The sequence below is a fragment of the Paramormyrops kingsleyae genome, chromosome 10, assembly GCF_048594095.1.
Source record: "Paramormyrops kingsleyae isolate MSU_618 chromosome 10, PKINGS_0.4, whole genome shotgun sequence".
Taxonomy (NCBI): domain Eukaryota; kingdom Metazoa; phylum Chordata; class Actinopteri; order Osteoglossiformes; family Mormyridae; genus Paramormyrops; species Paramormyrops kingsleyae.
In genome coordinates, this window is record NC_132806.1 from 24,850,771 (window position 1) to 24,864,139 (window position 13,369).

At 38.3% G+C, this 13,369-nt stretch overlaps 1 long non-coding RNA gene across 2 annotated transcripts; it reads right to left on the reverse strand.

Annotated features, from left to right (window-relative positions):
- Window positions 1–4,754: 4,754 nt before the first annotated feature.
- On the reverse strand, window positions 4,755–7,768 carry LOC140593328 (uncharacterized). 2 transcript variants are annotated; one of them, XR_011993616.1, is made up of 3 exons: window positions 6,772–7,768; window positions 6,601–6,668; window positions 4,755–6,505 (listed from the first exon to the last, which is right to left on the reverse strand). It is a non-coding gene; the product is annotated as an uncharacterized lncRNA (long non-coding RNA). The 2 variants fall into 2 exon arrangements; XR_011993615.1 differs by having other exon boundaries at window positions 6,601–7,768.
- Window positions 7,769–13,369: the final 5,601 nt, after the last annotated feature.

The following is a 13,369-nucleotide window of genomic DNA, read 5'->3' on the forward strand; positions in this document are numbered from 1 at the left end:
TATGACAATTTCGTGGAAACGTCTCATGGAAAAATGTAGTTGCAGTTTGTCAGGACTAAAGACTGGCTAATGTGACATGGTGAACAAGTCCTGTGGTTAAAGAATGCCGGCCTGTTGCTTAAAACATTGTGTTGTATGCCGAATGTTTCTTGCCCATAGACTACATGTTGCTATACTGTTCCTTTATAATATTCAACTATTATTTTTTAAATCATTTAATGAAATAGGTAAATACCTCATCATTGATGACTATGGTCCACCTGAGTGACAAGTAACCCGTCCTGGACAGAGGTTTCTTCAAGGCCTGTTGTGGGAACCCCATGGTGTAGGATTAAGAGAAAGAATACAGGGAGTGGTACAAATGAGCAGTTGTCCTGCCCCCTTTTACTCATTTTGGATGCTTAAATTACTAAATTGTGATTTTAATGCTCATCTGTATGATTCTATGGTCTGAGCGAGTCTCCAGTACTACATGAATGGTAAACTTAAAAACTCTACTTCTCTTAGCTTAATGATATTTTCTTTTACTGTGTACGATTGGTAGAAATGAAAATCGTGATTTGTCTCTCAGCTTGTGTGTGTGTGTGTGTGTGTGTCTGTGTGTGTGCGTGCGGTGTGTCAACAATGGCAATTATTCACTAAATTCTAAACAAACCCACATATAAAACCCCCTCCCCAACCTCCCCAGACACCAGCCCTTTTCCTGGAGGACATGTCTGAATTTACTTTTGGGTCGATACAGCACAACAAGTCTTCTCCTCAACTTAACCCCCAGCGATCCCCATCCATGACCCTCTATACTTTTGGACAGCGAATGGATACAACGCCACCAGAGCTTCCTCAATACACTCCGCGGCAGGCCGCATCATGGTGCCCGTATGGGGTTCTGTTCCAGTCACAACCTCCGCGTGCGGACTCTGCCCTAATGGATACATCGCGGGTTACTGCATCGATGTTGGATGATTTCCGCGATCGTTTTGCGGCTCCATCATTATCTGGAGATTCTGGGTGTGGCGGCATCACCGTAGCTGCCATGAAGATAATCAAAGGGTCACTTGCCTTTATTCTGGATCGGCTAATCGAAGATGACTTGAAGGCGACCTGTATCGGCTGTACTGTGAAACACCCTAGCCTGCTTCAGCACACGTGTCGCTATGAACCTGTACCGTTTTATTTCTTTAACAATTTTGAAAAGCTGTTCAAAAAGCTGTATAGGCCACGGCTTAAACATATTATCACAAAGGCGGTGGCCATGTTTCACCCTCATACCGCTCCTGTAAAAATACATGCATCAATCGATGTGTTAGTTTCTGAACTTAAAGGCCAAATTAATGTACGGGCCAAATTGCGCGAGCTGAAACGCTTCGCTGAAGACGGTGATTGTGAGTATGCTGTAGATGAGGCGTTTAATGATTTCTGCAATTTGTACACATGCGAGCACCCTATGGCTGGTGTGTAAACGTCTGTCAAAATGTGATTGGCTGCTCATTTTTATATGCTTTCTAAATAAAATGAGTTGAGTCATGAAAACATTGTGTCGTTATTGCTAACAAGTACTTGACCGTGTTTATTTTACGCCATCAAAACCCTGGGTCATTTGGTGGCGTAGATAGATTATACAGGGTGGTACACATGTTGCCTGCTTAAGGGTGACATAATGGGGTAGTTGTACATCGCCAGCCCTTGCATGTCGCATAAACCGGCCTGCCGCTGATACATGGCTCTCGGTATTAAACACTCTGCTCCTGGGGAAATTCTTTTTAGCCGGCTTATGTAAAGTATAACTGTCTTGCATAGACAGCCACTCTCTGATGTCATCAGTAGCCACTTTTTTCCCCCGTATCTTCCTGCACGGCTCTCTGCAGTCTGGAGGCCCCTCCGTATGACCCCGGGTGGCTGGGGTCATAGTATGTACGACTCAAGACACGAGCTGTAGTCTTGGCAACAGACATGCTTTTTCACAAAATGAGTGGGGGGTGAGAGCAAGAATGCTGTGTTTTATAGGTGTCTGGGGTGGGTGGGGAGGGGGTTTTATATGTGGGTTTGTTTAGAATTTAGTGAATAATTGCCATTGTTGACACACCGCACGCACACACACAGACACACACACACACACACACACAAGCTGAGAGACAAATCACGATTTTCATTTCTACCAATCGTACACAGTAAAAGAAAATATCATTAAGCTAAGAGAAGTAGAGTTTTTAAGTTTACCATTCATGTAGTACTGGAGACTCGCTCAGACCATAGAATCATACAGATGAGCATTAAAATCACAATTTAGTAATTTAAGCATCCAAAATGAGTAAAAGGGGGCAGGACAACTGCTCATTTGTACCACTCCCTGTATTCTTTCTCTTAATCCTACACCATGGGGTTCCCACAACAGGCCTTGAAGAAACCTCTGTCCAGGACGGGTTACTTGTCACTCAGGTGGACCATAGTCATCAATGATGAGGTATTTACCTATTTCATTAAATGATTTAAAAAATAATAGTTGAATATTATAAAGGAACAGTATAGCAACATGTAGTCTATGGGCAAGAAACATTCGGCATACAACACAATGTTTTAAGCAACAGGCCGGCATTCTTTAACCACAGGACTTGTTCACCATGTCACATTAGCCAGTCTTTAGTCCTGACAAACTGCAACTACATTTTTCCATGAGACGTTTCCACGAAATTGTCATATAGGCCTATAACAGGCCTTCAGAAATTCATCACACACTGTCTGATATTACATTACAATTCATAAAATGCCCGGGGTGAACCTAAAACAAAGGAAGATGACGCTTCACGATTCTAATACACATATCACTTAATTTCAGAGTACCGCAATTCACTACATAACTTCTACTGCAAGAATCCTAAACTGACATGCCAATTAAAATCAACCTCAGCCGACACTTCTAGCTGCGGAAAACAATACAATTGTGACCAATTTAAATTCGACCTCAATGTCTGCCTTTTAAAACACAACGCTTTATTCCCAATATATTTGTCTAAATACAAATAGATTTCAAAATGCTGTCGATTGTTGAGCAACACATGATCTGTCTATACGTACCGGCGACTGGTTTGTTCCGCTGATATAATCATGTTACTTTGTTAGCTTTAACATGTGGTGACATTTCAGTGCCATTGTTTTAAAATACTCTGATTGGTGACTACAGTAAATCAGAACTAATGTAAGGTGATTAGAGGCTACTTGAAATTAAAAAAATAAAAATGTAAACAAAACCGTATGAGCCTTTAACTGTTTTACGTTAAAGAAAGCGTCCATGTTTGTCGCTATACTTAAACACATGTTGGCATAGGCGCATGTAGTTTATTGTCCCCACGACCGTACGCTTCTCCATCACCTATCAAACACTAGGCCGACTGTGCTTAGGTAACCACACACACACACACACACACACACACACACACACACACACAACATGCAAACCAGAAAAATATGCACATGCTTCTGGGGGATTTCAATAGTTTTGTACGTTTATTTATTTATTTTTTTTAATGGTGATTAGGTTTTCTTCTAAACCGTGTATGTACTAAATGAAAAAGACCAGCTAAAAATGTTATTGCTAGCCAGCTTCCTATAAGAGTCAGCAAAACCCTGACACTGCAGCATTAATAAGCGCAAATATACACGCTCCTGGCTAAAGTGTCTCGGGGATAGATAGCCGCACCTTAAGAATGTCAGAGCCCCGACCGTTCGCAGCATTACATCAGCTAGCAGCTCGTGCGCCTCACGGCGGACTCCCTGGTGCTCAGAGCCATTGTGTCCGACATATTATGAATGAATGAAATGCCTTTTTATTGTCACTATACTCATGTACAATGAGAATAAAAAGCAGATCCTCCAGTGCAAACATGCATGTAGAACACACAACAAACAATAAACAAATAGTGCAAAAAAGTGCAAAACGTTCTGCGGTGCTATATATATACATATGGAAGGAACAAATAACTGTGTAGGTTATTGCCGCTGCCATTTCCCTTGTTATCCGATAAGTGGTAAAGTAAGAAAATGAATCTTTGTTCACATTTCGCACAGAAATCTCACTGCAAAGTGGATGACGACTGGTTCTGTTGAATTAGGTCTAAGTTTCATTAAGAGTCAAACACGGTGCAGCTCAGTCACCACTGTTAACTTAACATACCGTCCTCAGTAAACATCTCAAATCAGGCGCCCGGATGTCTTAAGTATAGGCCGCGGGGTCACCTTGTAGGAAAACCATTTACTAGAAAGCCGTCTTTATTAAAAATAACTAAAGCTTTATTCTTTAAAGTTTTTAATGTGTTTTCATGCGACCGCTAAATGCAGTTTACAAGCTCCTACTGTTATAAATAAAATGCTATTAAACCAGGTGCACTCGAAGTTACAGCTTTTGATGCTTCAGCTAAAAAACAATTTTGGAAAACTCAGCATATAATGAATGGAAAGAATGATTACAGATTCGTTGATACACAAAATGCTGGTGGATCGTTCTTTCACGGCGGAGACATTCTCTTGCGATGGACCTGACCCTACACTGGGTACATGGGGACCATTGCTGAAGTAAGGATCTAATGCGTAGCTAGGTGTCGAGTCTCACGGTTAAAAACCCCAGTCCCCGTGTGGCTCAGGGTTCAAAAGCTGCTAAAGATTGGTAGATTCCACGAGAGGTACCCCTTTTAAATACGCTTTATTCCCACCATCCCGCAAATATTAGCACATTTTAAAAACATGACCGTGCTGCATACATATAACAAAATGTATGTACAACTTTTATTTTGAATAATAAAATACCTGTACATGTTGCATTTTAAAACTCATTTGATAAATGTACACACACGTTTTTGTACAAGTTTGAAAAATAAAACACACGTGTACATGTTACATTTTAAAACCCTTGTGCAACTTTGAAAATAATAAAAAAAAACTTCATGTTATATTAACAAAATCTGCTTTGATAAAGAGCCTACAAATTTTTTGCAACTTTGTTTTTGTAAAATAAAAGCCACGTTCATATTAGATTTCAAAACTGATTCGCAAAATGAATGCATAAAACTTTGTACAAACATGCTTGCGCTGCGTACACATAACAAACCGTTTTTGTACAACGCGTCTAGAAAATAAAACACCCGAACATTTTTAAAGCATCTGTACATCTTACTTTGAAAAACTTTCATGTTACATTTTTTAAAACATCTGTACATCTTACTTTGAAAAACTTTCATGTTACATTTTAAAACATCTGTACATCTTACTTTGAAAAACTTTCATGTTACATTTTAAAACATCTGTACATCTTACTTTGAAAAACTTTCATATTACATTTTAAAACATCTGTACATCTTTGAAACACTTTCATGTTACACTAACAAATTCATTCGATGAAATATTTTTAAAGACTTACAACACCCTTTTTGCGATGCTGCTAGTTTTACATTTCGGTATCCAAAAGGCAGTTTCCCCACTAGGCAACAATCTGCGTTTGTCGTAGACGTCCCTGACATTTTTATTGAGGTCTATTAAACGTTTTCACGTCGCGTTTGATTTTGTTATAGTGCGGCATTATGGGGAATTATCCCGCTGCCTTTCATTTAACACGCTTAACCTTCGGCCTATGTTAGCTTTCTGTTCCTGTCTCTTATGTTAGACGGGTCGGTGTCAAGCAGCACGTGTCTTACAGTACATCAGCCATAAGATACCCTCAAAACAATTATTTATCATCCAATTTGTTTCTTACTTCTTGGTTACCTTGTTAGGCTTCCTTATCCATGAAAAGATTGGTTTTAATATTTTTGGTGTGGCTTTCTGGACCTTTCTTTTGACAGCATTCCTCTCGTTTTCAATAAAAAATAATGATAAAATAAACCTCTAGAGAATTATATAAATAAACTGAACTGGTCTTATCTTACCTTACATGTGTGGGGATGCCTTACCTTGATTTTGTTTTAATTTATTTAGTTTAAATAGAGATTCCTGACAAAGTCAAAAAACTTTGATGCAGTATATATTTCGAAAAAAAAGGTTCTTGGGTGTGCTATATAGAACTATAGGGGTTCTAACCAGAGGAAATATAACCATTGCCTTCAAAAAGGTGCCATTTCTTTTAATTGAGAATGTCCAAGGAGTGTCATATATGTACCAAGCTAAAAGGTTCAATATGGAGCCTTTTGTTTTAAGAGTATGCACAAATATATGTGGTGCTTTTATGCATGTTAAACTTAAAAATGGGTCGGTGCCGACCCTATCAGCACCGGAAGGTTATTAATAATGTCTCTAAGGATGGTAGCAAACAGGGCTCTTGGGCCGTCGCTTCACCAGACGCTGCGGGTGGCGAGTCGTGTTGAGCAAAGTAAACCGCATCATTTTCATCATTATTAGCGTTGTTGATGTTGTCTATTTCATTTAATAGCGCTTCAGGTATAGGAGGGGGGGTGTTGCTCCATCCATACCTGCTGATTCAGGTCTTGCGTAGATTTTCTCTTGACCGGTCCGTGCCGTCTCTCTTGTACATAAAATAATAGAGAATACCTATTATTAGAATAAGTTATTTTTAATGTATAGCGTTTATCATATGTATAAAAGAAATAATATACTCACTATATGGAGTTTTCTATCCGCAGTGTCTCCCGTAGAGAAAAAAAAACAAACCCAAAATAGCTGAATCTCTAAAAATAAAATAATTATTTTAAGTTATTTTATTGTATTGTGTTTATCATAAAACACGCGTAAAATATCATAAAACACGCGTAAAAGAAATAATATACTTACTCTATGCAGGTCCCATGTAGTTTTCTCTTTCCAGTAGGGCAATGCCTTGATGATACGGGGTGTGGGGTACTTGTGTCTCTTTACCAAAGGAGGGGGACCCTTCTCAAGGTAATAAAAATTTCACCGGTTGCTTACTTTTTAGGATTCTTTAAGGAGAAATATACGTCCTGTCAAGTTTTATCTGTTGTCTATTTCGATGTACGTTTTAACTGCGCAGACGGTATGGGGGGGGAGTCGGGGGGAAAAGACAAAATTTACTGAAATACAAAATGTCAAACTTGATGTGTGGCGGGGAGTCGGGGGGGAAAAGACAAAACTTTAACAAAATTTACTGAAATACAAAGTGTCAAACTTGATCTGTGCCCCAAATTACAGTTTGACCGGGATTTGACCTATCGGGATGTACATAGGTTGCATGAGGAAAAACACAAGGCCAAACTGCTACTGCTGCAGGGGGGTGTCGGCTTTCACACACACACACACACACACCCAAACTACTGCTAAGTGTTTTTTACTGGACGTCAGACCCAGCTCCTCCTCTCATTCTTAGCTCCAACTTGGTCATTCTCACAGGATTTCTTTCAGTCTCGCGCAGCACAACTCTCAGCTCTCCGGCATCGCTCTCTCCGAGTCCTTTGCGGATTATCCAAAGCCATGGGACCTTACCACGGTACCGCAACAGACACAGCATCGCTCTCTCAGAGCCCTTTTCTACAGATTCTCCAAAGCCACGGACCTTACCACGGTGGTACAGCGTACGCTCACACTCCATCAGGTAACCCACCCCCACTCAGACCCAGTGTTTGGGACCTTAACGCACCAACCCCCCTGCTCAGTCCCCCCTGCTCGGCACCCGGTGGATGCAGACAAAACACCACACTCATAAGCACTCTCCTAAAAATTAAAATAATAATAATTACATTATAATAAATAATTAAATAATAATACATAATTAAATTATAATAAATAAATAAACTATATACAAATAAACCCCTATCCCAACGCTCAACTGGCTCACAGCCAAAAAAAAAAGCCCCCCCTCCCACTACCTCATGACGTCACCCAGCTTGCAGCCCCCGCCTGTCACTTTTTGATTTATTTGACCTTTGTGACCTTTGACCCAACCTGTCACTTTGACATAAGCGGTATTCTATCTCTCTTTTTTGATTTATTTGACCTTTGTGACCTTTGACCCAACCTGTCACTTTGACATAAGCGGTATTCTATCTCTCTCTGTCAAGTTATAATGAAATCGTCATTTTGTGTTAGTTTGTCATGATTTCTTCACGAAAACACGTTTTCCTATAATGGTAGGTCGAACTCTTGTAGGGGAAGCGCAGGTTTCATGAAAACAACTCATAATGTCAAGTTATAATGAAATCGTCATTTTGTGTTAGTTTGTCATGATTTCTTCACGAAAACACGTTTTCCTATAATGGTAGGTCGAACTCTTGTAGGGGAAGCGCAGGTTTCATGAAAACAACTCAGAATGTCAAGTTATAATGAAATCTTCATTTTGTGTTAGTTTGTCATGATTTCTTCACGAAAACACGTTTTCCTATAATGGTAGGTCGAACTCTTGTAGGGGAAGCGCAGGTTTCATGAAAACAACTCAGAATGTCAAGTTATAATGAAATCTTCATTTTGTGTTAGTTTGTCATGATTTCTTCACGAAAACACGTTTTCCTATAATGGTAGGTTGAACTCTTGTAGGGGAAGCGCAGGTTTCATGAAAACAACTCAGAATGTCAAGTTATAATGAAATCTTCATTTTGTGTTAGTTTGTCATGATTTCTTCACGAAAACACGTTTTCCTATAATGGTAGGTCGAACTCTTGTAGGGGAAGCGCAGGTTTCATGAAAACAACTCAGAATGTCAAGTTATAATGAAATCGTCATTTTGTGTTAGTTTGTCATGATTTCTTCACGAAAACACGTTTTCCTATAATGGTAGGTCGAACTCTTGTAGGGGAAGCGCAGGTTTCATGAAAACAACTCAGAATGTCAAGTTATAATGAAATCGTCATTTTGTGTTAGTTTGTCATGATTTCTTCACGAAAACACGTTTTCCTATAATGGTAGGTCGAACTCTTGTAGGGGAAGCGCAGGTTTCATGAAAACAACTCAGAATGTCAAGTTATAATGAAATCTTCATTTTGTGTTAGTTTGTCATGATTTCTTCACGAAAACACGTTTTCCTATAATGGTAGGTCGAACTCTTGTAGGGGAAGCGCAGGTTTCATGAAAACAACTCAGAATGTCAAGTTATAATGAAATCTTCATTTTGTGTTAGTTTGTCATGATTTCTTCACGAAAACACGTTTTCCTATAATGGTAGGTCGAACTCTTGTAGGGGAAGCGCAGGTTTCATGAAAACAACTCAGAATGTCAAGTTATAATGAAATCGTCATTTTGTGTTAGTTTGTCATGATTTCTTCACGAAAACACGTTTTCCTATAATGGTAGGTCGAACTCTTGTAGGGGAAGCGCAGGTTTCATGAAAACAACTCAGAATGTCAAGTTATAATGAAATCGTCATTTTGTGTTAGTTTGTCATGATTTCTTCACGAAAACACGTTTTCCTATAATGGTAGGTCGAACTCTTGTAGGGGAAGCGCAGGTTTCATGAAAACAACTCAGAATGTCAAGTTATAATGAAATCTTCATTTTGTGTTAGTTTGTCATGATTTCTTCACGAAAACACGTTTTCCTATAATGGTAGGTTGAACTCTTGTAGGGGAAGCGCAGGTTTCATGAAAACAACTCAGAATGTCAAGTTATAATGAAATCTTCATTTTGTGTTAGTTTGTCATGATTTCTTCACGAAAACACGTTTTCCTATAATGGTAGGTCGAACTCTTGTAGGGGAAGCGCAGGTTTCATGAAAACAACTCAGAATGTCAAGTTATAATGAAATCTTCATTTTGTGTTAGTTTGTCATGATTTCTTCACGAAAACACGTTTTCCTATAATGGTAGGTCGAACTCTTGTAGGGGAAGCGCAGGTTTCATGAAAACAACTCAGAATGTCAAGTTATAATGAAATCGTCATTTTGTGTTAGTTTGTCATGATTTCTTCACGAAAACACGTTTTCCTATAATGGTAGGTCGAACTCTTGTAGGGGAAGCGCAGGTTTCATGAAAACAACTCATAATGTCAAGTTATAATGAAATCGTCATTTTGTGTTAGTTTGTCATGATTTCTTCACGAAAACACGTTTTCCTATAATGGTAGGTCGAACTCTTGTAGGGGAAGCGCAGGTTTCATGAAAACAACTCAGAATGTCAAGTTATAATGAAATCTTCATTTTGTGTTAGTTTGTCATGATTTCTTCACGAAAACACGTTTTCCTATAATGGTAGGTCGAACTCTTGTAGGGGAAGCGCAGGTTTCATGAAAACAACTCAGAATGTCAAGTTATAATGAAATCTTCATTTTGTGTTAGTTTGTCATGATTTCTTCACGAAAACACGTTTTCCTATAATGGTAGGTTGAACTCTTGTAGGGGAAGCGCAGGTTTCATGAAAACAACTCAGAATGTCAAGTTATAATGAAATCTTCATTTTGTGTTAGTTTGTCATGATTTCTTCACGAAAACACGTTTTCCTATAATGGTAGGTCGAACTCTTGTAGGGGAAGCGCAGGTTTCATGAAAACAACTCAGAATGTCAAGTTATAATGAAATCGTCATTTTGTGTTAGTTTGTCATGATTTCTTCACGAAAACACGTTTTCCTATAATGGTAGGTCGAACTCTTGTAGGGGAAGCGCAGGTTTCATGAAAACAACTCAGAATGTCAAGTTATAATGAAATCGTCATTTTGTGTTAGTTTGTCATGATTTCTTCACGAAAACACGTTTTCCTATAATGGTAGGTCGAACTCTTGTAGGGGAAGCGCAGGTTTCATGAAAACAACTCAGAATGTCAAGTTATAATGAAATCTTCATTTTGTGTTAGTTTGTCATGATTTCTTCACGAAAACACGTTTTCCTATAATGGTAGGTTGAACTCTTGTAGGGGAAGCGCAGGTTTCATGAAAACAACTCAGAATGTCAAGTTATAATGAAATCTTCATTTTGTGTTAGTTTGTCATGATTTCTTCACGAAAACACGTTTTCCTATAATGGTAGGTCGAACTCTTGTAGGGGAAGCGCAGGTTTCATGAAAACAACTCAGAATGTCAAGTTATAATGAAATCTTCATTTTGTGTTAGTTTGTCATGATTTCTTCACGAAAACACGTTTTCCTATAATGGTAGGTCGAACTCTTGTAGGGGAAGCGCAGGTTTCATGAAAACAACTCAGAAAGTCAAGTTATAATGAAATCTTCATTTTGTGTTAGTTTGTCATGATTTCTTCACGAAAACACGTTTTCCTATAATGGTAGGTCGAACTCTTGTAGGGGAAGCGCAGGTTTCATGAAAACAACTCAGAATGTCAAGTTATAATGAAATCTTCATTTTGTGTTAGTTTGTCATGATTTCTTCACGAAAACACGTTTTCCTATAATGGTAGGTCGAACTCTTATAGGGGAAGCGCAGGTTTCATGAAAACAACTCAGAATGTCAAGTTATAATGAAATCTTCATTTTGTGTTAGTTTGTCATGATTTCTTCACGAAAACACGTTTTCCTATAATGGTAGGTCGAACTCTTGTAGGGGAAGCTCAGGTTTCATGAAAACAACTCAGAATGTCAAGTTATAATGAAATCTTCATTTTGTGTTAGTTTGTCATGATTTCTTCACGAAAACACGTTTTCCTATAATGGTAGGTCGAACTCTTGTAGGGGAAGCGCAGGTTTCATGAAAACAACTCAGAATGTCAAGTTATAATGAAATCTTCATTTTGTGTTAGTTTGTCATGATTTCTTCACGAAAACACGTTTTCCTATAATGGTAGGTCGAACTCTTGTAGGGGAAGCGCAGGTTTCATGAAAACAACTCAGAATGTCAAGTTATAATGAAATCTTCATTTTGTGTTAGTTTGTCATGATTTCTTCACGAAAACACGTTTTCCTATAATGGTAGGTCGAACTCTTGTAGGGGAAGCGCAGGTATCATGAAAACAACTCAGAATGTCAAGTTATAATGAAATCTTCATTTTGTGTTAGTTTGTCATGATTTCTTCACGAAAACACGTTTTCCTATAATGGTAGGTCGAACTCTTGTAGGGGAAGCGCAGGTTTCATGAAAACAACTCAGAATGTCAAGTTATAATGAAATCTTCATTTTGTGTTAGTTTGTCATGATTTCTTCACGAAAACACGTTTTCCTATAATGGTAGGTCGAACTCTTGTAGGGGAAGCGCAGGTTTCATGAAAACAACTCAGAATGTCAAGTTATAATGAAATCTTCATTTTGTGTTAGTTTGTCATGATTTCTTCACGAAAACACGTTTTCCTATAATGGTAGGTCGAACTCTTGTAGGGGAAGTGCAGGTTTCATGAAAACAACTCAGAATGTCAAGTTATAATGAAATCTTCATTTTGTGTTAGTTTGTCATGATTTCTTCACGAAAACACGTTTTCCTATAATGGTAGGTCGAACTCTTGTAGGGGAAGCTCAGGTTTCATGAAAACAACTCAGAATGTCAAGTTATAATGAAATCTTCATTTTGTGTTAGTTTGTCATGATTTCTTCACGAAAACACGTTTTCCTATAATGGTAGGTCGAACTCTTGTAGGGGAAGCGCAGGTTTCATGAAAACAACTCAGAATGTCAAGTTATAATGAAATCTTCATTTTGTGTTAGTTTGTCATGATTTCTTCACGAAAACACGTTTTCCTATAATGGTAGGTCGAACTCTTGTAGGGGAAGCGCAGGTTTCATGAAAACAACTCAGAATGTCAAGTTATAATGAAATCTTCATTTTGTGTTAGTTTGTCATGATTTCTTCACGAAAACACGTTTTCCTATAATGGTAGGTCGAACTCTTGTAGGGGAAGCGCAGGTTTCATGAAAACAACTCAGAATGTCAAGTTATAATGAAATCTTCATTTTGTGTTAGTTTGTCATGATTTCTTCACGAAAACACGTTTTCCTATAATGGTAGGTCGAACTCTTGTAGGGGAAGCGCAGGTTTCATGAAAACAACTCAGAATGTCAAGTTATAATGAAATCTTCATTTTGTGTTAGTTTGTCATGATTTCTTCACGAAAACACGTTTTCCTATAATGGTAGGTCGAACTCTTGTAGGGGAAGCGCAGGTTTCATGAAAACAACTCAGAATGTCAAGTTATAATGAAATCTTCATTTTGTGTTAGTTTGTCATGATTTCTTCACGAAAACACGTTTTCCTATAATGGTAGGTTGAACTCTTGTAGGGGAAGCGCAGGTTTCATGAAAACAACTCAGAATGTCAAGTTATAATGAAATCTTCATTTTGTGTTAGTTTGTCATGATTTCTTCACGAAAACACGTTTTCCTATAATGGTAGGTTGAACTCTTGTAGGGGAAGCGCAGGTTTCATGAAAACAACTCAGAATGTCAAGTTATAATGAAATCTTCATTTTGTGTTAGTTTGTCATGATTTCTTCACGAAAACACGTTTTCCTATAATGGTAGGTTGAACTCTTATAGGGGAAGCGCAGGTTTAATGAA